Raw genomic sequence first — 11,182 nt, forward strand, 5'->3', positions numbered from 1 at the left:
GACAAGTCTATGGTTCCTTCCATGCTGGGGTAGAAGCCAGGGGCTGTGGGAAACACCAGAGTCAGGGCCAGAGGCACTTCCGGCAGGCAGGCTCGGGGCTGGCTTGCTCTGTGAGACACCTGTGTGCTTCGCTGTGCACATTTGTGGGCATACAAACCCAGGCCCACACCCCACGTAGAGGGAGTGAGACAGTGCCTCTGGATGTCAGGGGAGAGTGAGAAGCCTTCAAACCTTAGGGCAAAGTTAAGGGCAGCCAGACCCACATTGCTGGACACCTAGTACAAATCCTTCCATTTGTGGAGAATCTGAGGACAGGGAAAGGGACAATTCAGAACTTCAGGCCGGGCTGAAAATGAGGAAGGCAGGCACCTTCCCCAACCATAGCTACCCACAGTGGCAGCAGAGAGCTTGGTGGAGGCTGGCTAGGCCACTTGATGGAAACAATGCATAAGGAAGAGCCGTGGTGGGTGCCAAGATGCTGAGAACTAGCCAGGACAGGCAGAATCTAAGTCTCTGGAGTATTGAACGCAGGCCAGGAATGCAGAAAGGTCTGAGGATATTGATGGAGAGGTGTGGAGACCCTAGCCATCCCAGGGATCAGAGCTGGGAGCCAAGGCACTCTGTATTCACCTCCAGTGTTTCTGGGGAGCTCAGGCAGATAAGCCTGTGGCCTCACCTCCCTACATACATCAGATTCAGAACATTCCCCACCCAAGGATCCTGCTCAGCACCTGATGGAGGTTGGAAGCCCACCACAGATAGACTCTCACATGTGCAAAAAATTCAGTCGTTTGGGAAGGATCACTGGCCCCCTAAAACTCACACACAGACCATTCAGAGATCCCCCTCAAAGTGGCCTACAGCCCATGCAGTCAGGGGCATGGTCGATTCCTGTGGAGCCCTGGAAATGCTAGGTCTGGCCCACCTAGAGCCCCAACCCATCCTGTCCCCAAGATACCTACCCATAAACCTCCACCAGGGTTCACTAGCAAAGGAGGGAATGCTCTCATTTGTAAACCTATAATCTGCCCCTGGAACCCACCCTGAGCTCTCCCATTGGCCCCAATGGCCTTCTCCTCACAAATTTTATTGCACTAATGAGATCTCTAGCTCATATTGTTAGCACATAGCTGGGCTCTTACACACACACACACTCCAAACATGACAATCATGCTGGTTGGCATACAGCAAATGCTGGAAACAGACCCTGGCCAGCTATGCCCCACTCCTTTCACTGGCCCAGATCTGAGCGCTTCCAGACTCCACAGGCAGGAGTCTAGCATGCACAGGTGGGTGGTAGGCAGCCTGGAGGGGGACGTGTGGCTGGTATCCCTAGACCACACATCTCGTTCTCCTTGCCTCTGACTCTGCCAACCACAGAGCCCAAAGGCCAGGCTCTTCCTGTCACCCAAGAGGTCCAGGAGCCTTCCCAAGCCAGGGCAGTCAAATATGTCAATATCCCACTTCCCCAGGGCAGGAGGAACCCAGGACAATATGGGGAACTATTGTCGATCCAGGAGCCCTGGGAACATCTCTGCTCCCCACCAGCCACGTGACCTCAGGAAGGTCATTCACTTTCTTAAGTCTCAGGACAAGATGAGACAAACTGGGAGCACCTATTTCCCAGGGCTATTCAAGGAAATGCGGCGCTGTGAGCTGCATCCAGGGAGGCGCCTCTCCTGCTTCCAGAAGCCTCCCAGGTCTGCAGGGGAACCAACTGGCTGTCCATGCCCTGGGAAGGTACTCAGAGGAGGAGGACACAGCATGGGCCATTAGCCTTGGAGACGGTTGTCCTAGGCAACAATCAGAGCAGGTTCCAAGGCAGGGGCTTCAGAGGCCCAGTGGAAGGGAATGGCTCCTGGGACCAACGGGGTGAACAGGGAAGGAACCCCCTAGCCTTAGGCAAACATTTAAGTCTTAGCCACACCAACACTCCCACCCAAGGCCAGGCTCATAACTACCTCCATCTCAAAGCACATGAGGCACACAAGGTGTTAAGTAAGAGCCAAAAATATGGTTTCTGAGTGCCTGTCCCCTTCAGGAACTGGTGGCCTGAAGCTATTAACAAGCCGTGCCCGTTCTGTCTGCTGGGAGGCCAGCCTCTCAGGGGCTGTGGTGGTCCAGAAGGACTCTTCCTAACCCCAGGGATGAGTGCACATTTGTTTCCATCTGCATATGCCCACTGGGACTTTCAGGGCCACTCCTTGGAGGTCATTCCTTGATACCTCCCAGCTTTCTTCTCTCCCCCTGCCCCCAGACAACTGGCACCCTCATTTGCTTAACATTTGCATACATCAACAAGCTTCTCTGGAGAAACGTTAATGCTAACGAAATCCACAGTGTCTGTCTTCAAATCCCAAATCATGTAAAGCAGGGAACTTCCCCCACACACCCCCAACACACACGCCTGACCTCACCTGACATTCACTATCTAGAATCATGAAGAACCAGGCTGTCCGGGTTCTGGAAGTCCACAAGCACCTGACCACTGCTCTGCCTCCCTCCAACTTCAGAAGGTACCTGGGACTCACCCTGCTTCTAGATCCCACATTTTCCCCCTGGCCTGTGTGCTGTGTCAGTTCCCCTGGGAACTACAGGGACTGACTGGGTGCAGATCCTGCCAAGCGACTCTGTGCAGCAGAGTTCATAGAAGAAGCCTGCCCATTTGGGAAGCCCAGTGTCTGAGCATCTCCCTCAGTCTCCTTCAACAGCCAAGAAGGTGAACCAGGAAAGGTTCCCCTCTGCCCTTTCCAGATGGTTGTGCCCATTGTGGGGCCACCTCTGGGGTGGTGGTCCTGGGTTCTACAAGAAAGCAAGCTAAGCAAGCCGCAAGGAGCAAGCTGGTAAGCAGCACCCTTCCACTGCCTCTGCATCCTGCCTCAACGTTCCTGTCCTTTTGAGTTCCTGTCCTGACTTCCTTCAATGATGAACAGCACTTATGGAAGTGTAAACAAACCAAACAAACCCTTTCCTCCCCAACTTGCTTTTTGGTTATGGTGTACCATCACACCAACAAAAACCCAAACTAAGACACTGGGCAAAGTGCCAAAGAAGGATTCTCAAGTACAAGAGGAGGGGGTGGCTTCTGGACCATAACGTGAGTGCAGGACAGCTGCAGGCCCTTCTGAATCCGTGGGTTGGACTTACATGAGAGCTGTGGGGTCAGGTTGTGGTTTTCCTCAGAGTGGAGGAAACCAAGCACTGGGTTTCACTAGGGCACGCTTTAATGGACTCTGATAAAGTGATTGAGGTGAGGAATTGGTTCTTGGGAGTGAGAGGGGTTTCCTAACTCCTGCAGGAACAGCTGCCTACAAGCTGGTCCTTCACCTGTCCAAGTATCCCAGTGCCTGGAAACACACTCCTTCCGCAGGCTGCCCTCACCACAAAAGAGTTTTCAAAAAGGGTCAGAAACTTGAGAAGTGGTGTCCTCCTGTCCACAGTCCCCAGTCCAAAAGGCTTCTCAGTCTCTGAAGGATGTCCTCTCTCCACCATCATCCTTCCAACGCCATAGGCAACAGCGCCCTGTTCATCCTCTGCTTCTAGCCTGACACTGAGGTGGCTGTCCATCCACCCCTGGGCTTTCCCCAGACCCCTGTCCCAGTAGGCCAACCAGCCACACAACCCATGAGAAGCACTACACAGTTTCCAGGTGCCTTGGGTCGGACCACATCACGGCCTCCTAAATGAGTGTCCATCCGACATGCTACCCAAGCAATCCTGTTCCTCCTCAGAGAACATTCCAGTGCATAAGATGACCCCATCACTCACCTCTTAAAAATCTCTCAGGGGTCCCCAGTGCCCTGGGGGAAGAGCCAACTTCAGCCCTCATTCTCCGTGGGCTGCATTTCTGGGCCTCTCTTTTCCCTTTGCCCCACCCCCACACCTCACACTCCTCTCTCAGGCCTCTCTTCTTCCCTCATCAGCAATACCTTTCTCCACCTAGAGATGATAAACTCTGAGAGACTGTCCTCTCTCCAGCCTCTAGTCTGATACAAGTTCGATCTGTTTTGATGGTGCTTGATGCTTCGGGGATGATCGAGTAGATGAGATTCTAGATGTAGGCAACAGCAAGGAAAGAGTTGAAGCGAAAGGACCCTCAGCCAAGCGGCCTCACAGAACACTCTCCACTTAAAGCGCACCCTCTGACGCGACACTGAAGACAAAGGATCGGTCCAAAAATGTTTAATGTGAGTCTGATCAGGAGCAAGTGAGAAGACAAATCCAGAACATGAGAGATTCTACACAACTCCAAAACTGACAAAGACATAAAACAGCATAAGAAAAAAAAAAACTTGTAAGAAGTCAGGTGGTGGCCCTTCCTGCCCCCTCCGCCACCAAAGCACCCATCCTGAAGAAGGATGGAATCACGGATGCTGCCAATTTTGAGCAGTGCCTCTGGGAGGAGGCTCAATATGAACAGGAAAGCTGGGAATCCTGACAGAGGGGCTGTGATCATCAGATGGAGCAAGAGCAAATTCACTGTCTCTTCTGCGGTGACAGTGATCTTCAAAGGGTATTTGAAATATCTCGCCAAAAAAATATTTGAAGAAGAACAATCTCGGACACTAGTTGCGTATTGTGGCCAACATCAAGGAGAGTTACGAGTTACATTACTTCCAGATTAACCAGGATAAGGAGGAGGAGGGTGATGAGGATTAAGACACATTGGTCTGGAATGTTTTGTATTAATTCATAAATAAAATTTAGGAACACACACACACAAAAAAAGTCAGATGATTAGCTGAGCACGGTGGAGCATGCTTGTAATCCCAACACTTAGAATGTGGAATAAAAGGCCAGGCGTGGTGGTGCTCGCCTTTAATCCCAGCACTTGGGAGGCAGAGGCAAGTGGATCTCTGTGAGTTCAAGGCCAGCCTGATCTACAAAGCAAGACCAGGACAGCCAAGGCTACACAGAGAAACCTTGTCTTAAAAAGAAAGAAAGGAAAAAAGAAAGGAAGGAAGGAAGGAAGGAAGGAAGGAAGGAAGGAAGGAAAGAAGGAAGGAAGGAAGGAAGGGAAAGAAAGGAGAGGAGAGAGAGATGGGAGGTCAAAGCTCAAGGTCATCCTCATTGCTACACAATGAGGCCAGGCTGGGCTGCATAAGAACCCTGTCTCAAAATAGAGGAGGGGAAATGAGATTAATCCAGAACTAAAATATAACTAAACATAGTGTATAATAACTAAATATAGTGTATGTTCCTTGATCAAAAAAAGATTTATAGCCAGGTGTAGTGGTACATATCACCATACTCAGGAGGCAGAGGCAGGCAGATCTCCATGAGTTCAAAGCCAGCCTGGTCTACATAGCAAGATCCAGGAAAAACAGGGCTACATAGAGATCCCATCTCAAAAAACAAACCAAAACAAAAAAAGATCCATAACAGACCCTTATAAGATCTAACTATATTGTTTGGCAGTGGAAGAAAGCTTAGCGTTGAATAGCTCGGCCTCAGCCCTGGCCTGATAAATATCTTCCTGCCTCCGTTAGCTCTCAGGGAAACCAGACCAGTGCAGGAAGGTTGTTCAACAGAGACGCCGAATTAGGTTGGAACTTTCAGCAGCCTAGGGAATTCCTTAGGTATGATAATAGTTGCAGGGGGAAAATATCCTTGACCCGGGGAATTTATGCTGAAATAGTTTGAGGTGATATGTTATAAAACCTGCAACTTTCAAAAGAAGGAGAGAAGGGGAGGAGCAAGCAAGGCCAGATGTTAGCCGTGGCAAATCTGGGTCTCTGGGTGAAGGGGGTGTAGGTGTGTGTGGAGTGTGACAAAATAGAGTGAGGCGGGATAATGGAAGCAGTGCTGAAAAAGGCCCCAAAGAGCATTGCTGCAGTCCGGGATTCTGAGCAGGAGGTGAAGAAAAGGATGCAGTCTTGAAGCAAACTGGACCATGGACTTGGCCCAGATACCAGTCACCCGAACAGGCGGGCACAACTCAGGACTCACCACTGTGAGTCCACTGTGAGCCTAACTCAGTAAGGGACAGGGCTCTAAGGACATGGCCAGACCCCCAAGAGACCAGCAGGGCCTATCACAGCCAGGGATACCTACCCTCTTGGCCAAGACCTACCCTCTTGGCTAAGCTGTGGCAAGAAGCCGGGTGTAGCCCTAGAAGCACCCCACCCCCAAACATCCCTTGAAGGGTGACAGTCTGAGTATATCCTCCGGTATAAGGAGCCAGGCTAAATATGGAACCCCAGACACAAGATGCTTCTCAAAACAGATTTTCCTGGAAAAGACCATCTGGCAGAGGAGGTCTAGAGCCTCGTCTGCAAAGAGAGGCAGCTTCGGTCTCTGCAAGCTGTCCAGAAGGAAAATGCCTTCACCTCAGCTCCCCGGGAGACCCCAGTATCCTGCTTCAGTATCCCCCAAGGTCACTCCTGTGCAGATGGGCTCAGGTCCACCTCTGTCCTAGGCTGTTGTTCCAGGACAGAAGAGGAGGGGGCAGGGACACAGGTCTGAGCCTCAGGAAGTTCTGCCCAGGAGAACATCCTACCTCCCTCCACAACTGCTCCCAGGGCCCAGAGGCCTCTCCATCAGAAGAGGGGCAATAGCGGTATCTCCCTCCCAAAGCTCATGGGTACCCACACACAGCAGCTGTGCTCCACCAATGGAAGCAAGGCATGGTGACATCTCCAGGCCCTGCCTTTCAGTTTTGTGGGGACTAGAAAATCCTCTCTCTCCCTTGAGAAATGGTCCTAGATCTGCTTAAGATACGTGTCCCTTCCCCGGTAATGAGCAGACAGGGCAAGCCGGCAGGAAGGAGACCTCCTAGTCTGGCCCAGGGCGCTGCAGAGCCCTAGGGAGCAATCACCTGGGCACTGAGATCTCCACCCCACAGGAAGTACCAGTGGAAGAAGCCTTCCAAGAAGACCTGAACTAGCTCAACCTCTAGGTGGGGTGCATCCACCTTCGCACACCAATGTGTGGGGCTCTGGCCTTGCCTGATAGGCCTGTTGTTCCTACCAGGACCAAACACTGTTGGAACCCCACTCCAAACCCACTGCCTGGCACCATGCAGCCGGAGAAGAGGCTTTGGGGCAACAAACCTCTCCTCCAGACCCCTGAGTGGACAAGAAGAGTGGCTGACCCATTGTCTTGATTCGTAGATCCCAGGCCACAGAACTTCTAGCTTCCTGGGGAGGAAGGTTATCTGTCTGGGGGTGGGGTGGGCTTGGAAGGGACCCCCATGCACCTTGCCTACTATCCCTCAAGCTAACTGAGCGTTATTCATAAAGCAGCTCTTGTCTCCAGGCTCTGGAGAGGACCTAGGAAAACCCCAGTGTTAGCCCCAGGCCCACTCTCCTGCACCAGCCCAACCCAGCGCAGGCTGCCTGGTCTCTGTCACCTCAGCCAGGCTTGTCCTGAGCTGCCAAGAGTCCTGTGGCCTCTTGCATCATAACTGTTGCATCTGCCTCCAGATCTCTTCCCGTGCCGGGCAAGATGGACCTAAGACAAAGGGGTGGGCACTGGGCAGTGGGCCCAAGGTCTTGTGTAGAAACAATGGCCCAGTTCTTATTTCAGAGAGTCCCAGATCCTCCAGGGACATGAGTCTAGGAGAGGGACAGCTGGAGAGGGTGGTCCCCACATCTGGCTTCCCTGCCCCACCCAACCCCAGCACCTAGTTCCAAAGACCCCTCCTCTCAACACTGCCACAGCCATTCTGTGAAGCCTGGCCTTGCCTACTGCCTGCCACGCCCCCATGCGAAGCCCTGCTCTTGCAGAGACAGAGAGAGGCCTGAGCTCCAGACCTGCCTGTCAAAGTTGGGAAACTGCAAAGAGAAATAAATCCTCAGAGATGCTCCGTTGTGGAGGCAGCTGTGGCAGGCCCTCGGCACACAACACCACAACCACCGGACCAAACTGACACTGGCACTCCACCAACGCACACAGACCCTGATTATACAAAAGGGGGAGGGACCGGGAGGCAGAGCCCAGGAGACAATTGGGCCCGCGGCCCCGTCCTCCCTGCAGGCGGGACTGGGGCTCTTGGCGGTGTCCCCACTCCCTGGCCCAGTCCTGACCATCTTGGGCTTCCTCTCTCTGCCCCATCTCCATGACAACCGCATCCTTTGGATGCTCCAGCCACCACGGAATTGATCTCGAAATGTAGCTTTGTTAGCAGACCCTAGCGGGCAAAAAAGGGCGGAGGGCGTCTCCCGCCACCCAGCCTGTGCTCTTCTCCCACCCTGAGCCCCCTCCCAGGGTCTATCTGGCCTCCTGAGGAGAGGGGCGGGGTCCGGGAGCACGCAGGCCTTGGGGACACAGTTGGCCCGCGGCCCTACTCACCGCTCCGGTCCCAGGCGCTGGGTCCGCTCTCACGGTGGGGCCATGCGGAGGCCACCCCTGGACCCGCGGTCCCGTGCCGCCGCCTGTTGGAGCTCCCCGCGTCCGCTTTCTGTCCCCTCAGGTGTTGGAGCCTCGGCCGTGGAGAGGCTGAGCAGAGAAGGAGGGGACGGACTGCAGGAAGGAGGGAACAGAGCCGCGAAAGAGGGAGGGAGGAGCGGGAAGGACGAGAAGGGCGGGAGGGGAGTCGGGGGGTGAGGGGAGGCTGCCGGCGCGCGCGCAGCCCGGAGGGGACGGTGGCCACCAGGAGGGCCCACCCGCGGAGCCTGGACACAAGCGCCCGACCTTGGGAGGGACGCCCACCCACCACTGACACCCACCCACTCCGGCCTGAGGTGGACCCTTTAAGAAAGTGGGGGAGGGGAGTTCCGCGAGGTTCCGCCCCCCTCCTAGCCCGGCCCAGCCTCTGTCCTCGAACCCCTGGCTGACCCAACCACTGTCCCTCAGGAGAGCCCACTGTCCCAACTACCCCAATCCCTGATGAGGCAGACCATTCTCCAGGTGAAGGAGGGACGGCCCTTGCCCCCACCCCAGAATCCCCATTCTCCTCCTGGGAGATCTCACCCTGGAGTTTAGAGGGCAAGGAAAAGAGGGTCACAGAGGGAGGCAGGCAGACTCGGGGAGGGGGAGTTGCGGACGGAGCTGGAAGGGGTGGAAGGGAAGAGACAAAAGAGAGAGAGGCCCTGCCTCAGATGGGAGCGGGGATCCGGCCATCCTAGGCTTGTAAAGGTGAGGAGGACAGCACTCTGGAAGACAGAAACCGTCTCTCCAAGCAAAGCACCTGGCCTTGCCTCTCCTCCGGCTAGTCGTGACCTCAAAGGCCCCCACCCTTGCCCCAGGACTGCAACTTCCCGGAGGAAGCTTGACCAGCTGTACCTGGACTACACGCTAAAGACTTCTTGGCTGTAAATCTACAGAGCAAGATCCTCCCTCTCAGAGAGACACCACAGGGCTCCAGACCCTGAGGTGGGGGGGCCTGAGGAGACCATGGGTGGGAGGAGGAGGGAAGGGTGAGATGGCCCAGTCCTGGGAAAAGTGGAAGACCAGAGGCTACCACAGGAGGTCACTCTGAACCTCCCTCCCTCCCTCTGCTTCAGGCCCCAGGTTCTGTTCCCCAAACCCAGTATGTTCCCATCTTTGCAAGTGTTCTACCCTGTGCCTTCAGTGGTCCATGAGGTTCAATCAACCCTCACATCCATGCTTTGAAATCCACTTCTACCATGAAGCCACCCCTGCTCTCTCTCTGTGTCTGTGTCTGTGTCTGTGTCTGTGTCTGTCTGTCTGTCTGTCTCTCTCTTTCTCTCACCCGGGATTCTCCCGGGACAGAGAGAAAGGACTTACTAGCCTATGAGAGACACCTACCCAGGTGTCATCCCCCCTCATCAAGCTGGAGTTGGGGTTCCATCAACCACGATGACCCTTCTACTACCAACTGCGTGTCTGCCACAGTCTCCTCGAATGCTTTCCCCGAGTCCTGTCTGACTCAAACGGTCCTACGACCCATTTTAGAGACAAAACCCACTGATGATGCTCCACGAACAGACTTGGCTTACCCCGGGTTTCGGGAGCCAGGTGAGCAGTTGAGAACGTCTTTCACCACCCACTTCAGTCACTCCCCTCTGCCTGCAGGAACCTCAGACCTTCCCAAGCTGAGAGGACCTGAGCCCACTACTGTCCTGTAGGTGAGGAAGGTGTTCGTGGCTGGGGCTCAGGAGGAGGTAGAGGGAAGCACCAGCCATTCCTTACTGTTCACCCTCCGGGGTCAAGGCTGGACCACCATTCTAGGCTCTCACTTCATCTGCCCCGTGCAGACGATAGCAGACCTTGACTCATGGGGCTGGATGAGGGGACGAAAGATGCTGAAGAACCGTGTGCATTCAGTGGGCCATGGCTAGTCTACTGGTAAGGATGGCTTGCTGGGACAGGAGACATAGCTCAGTGGTTAGAGGGCTTGTCTAGCATCTGAGCATGCATGGGAGCCTCATGGAAGTGGCTCTTCACTTTTTGTCTCCCGCGGACTGAGGCCTGTAAGATCAGGCCTGAAGATACTCGTTCACAAGTATCCTAGCACTTATACACAGAGCAGGGAAGAATGGCATGGAGACAGGGGCACACATGGTCCCCTGATGTGGGCATAGCTCGCATCTACCCTCAACCCGCCACTCCTGCCCTTTGAAAGGTGACAGACAGGACAGTGCCCTGTCCAACAGCCCAAGGCACCATGCTCCCCCCTCCTTCAGCACAAAGAGAGCCAGCAGCCTGGGTCCCTTTTCCTCTTCCTCTCTACCCACCTTACCTGAGGGGTCTCGGGTGTCAGGTGAGGCCTTGCAATGACCATTCCTTCCAAGAAAAATAAGAGAAGGCCGTGCTGAGAGCCTTCTCCAGGCAATCCCGGAGTTCTCCTTCAGTGCTCCCGCCGTGCACCCTGCCTCAGCTCATCCCTCTCCAGCCCCATGCAGACAAAGACTCTAGTCCGCCTGTCCAGCCTCCACTCTGGATGTTCCCCAGCCACCCTGAATGAGCTCACCTTGCCTTTGGGGCTCCGCACCCACCTCCTTTCACCCCACCCCCACCCCAGTCCCAGCTCTCCATCCAGTGTCCTCATTCCTCTCCGTAGGATGAGAGCTCCTTGAAAGCTGTCCCTGGCAGCTGTCTCGGATTCCTCTTTCTTAAAGAACTCTAGTTCCTTTCTTCTTGCCTTGACTGAAGGGAAGGTTGTGATCTGGGCTCACAGCCGTGGGGGGGAGGGAGGCATGCTGGCAGGAGCTTGAAGCTGCTGGTCAAACTGCAACGGCCAGGAAGCAGAAAGACGGATGCCGATACTTTGCTCTCC

At 54.6% G+C, this 11,182-nt stretch overlaps 1 protein-coding gene across 5 annotated transcripts in view; it reads right to left on the reverse strand.

The window, feature by feature from the left end:
• Psd2 (pleckstrin and Sec7 domain containing 2) overlaps positions 1 to 10,961 on the reverse strand; it is a 52,932-nt gene extending 41,971 nt beyond the window's left edge. For 2 of the 5 annotated variants that reach the window (XM_060377437.1, XM_060377433.1), the window contains exons 1-3: positions 10,646 to 10,870; positions 8,914 to 8,991; positions 8,293 to 8,463 (exon numbers count right to left, since the gene is read on the reverse strand). The gene's annotated coding sequence lies outside the window, so the exon portion shown is untranslated. The other 3 variants (XM_060377436.1, XM_060377435.1, XM_060377434.1) reach the window with 3 other exon arrangements.
• Positions 10,962 to 11,182: the final 221 nt, after the last annotated feature.

Source organism: Meriones unguiculatus, chromosome 2, assembly GCF_030254825.1.
Source record: "Meriones unguiculatus strain TT.TT164.6M chromosome 2, Bangor_MerUng_6.1, whole genome shotgun sequence".
Taxonomy (NCBI): domain Eukaryota; kingdom Metazoa; phylum Chordata; class Mammalia; order Rodentia; family Muridae; genus Meriones; species Meriones unguiculatus.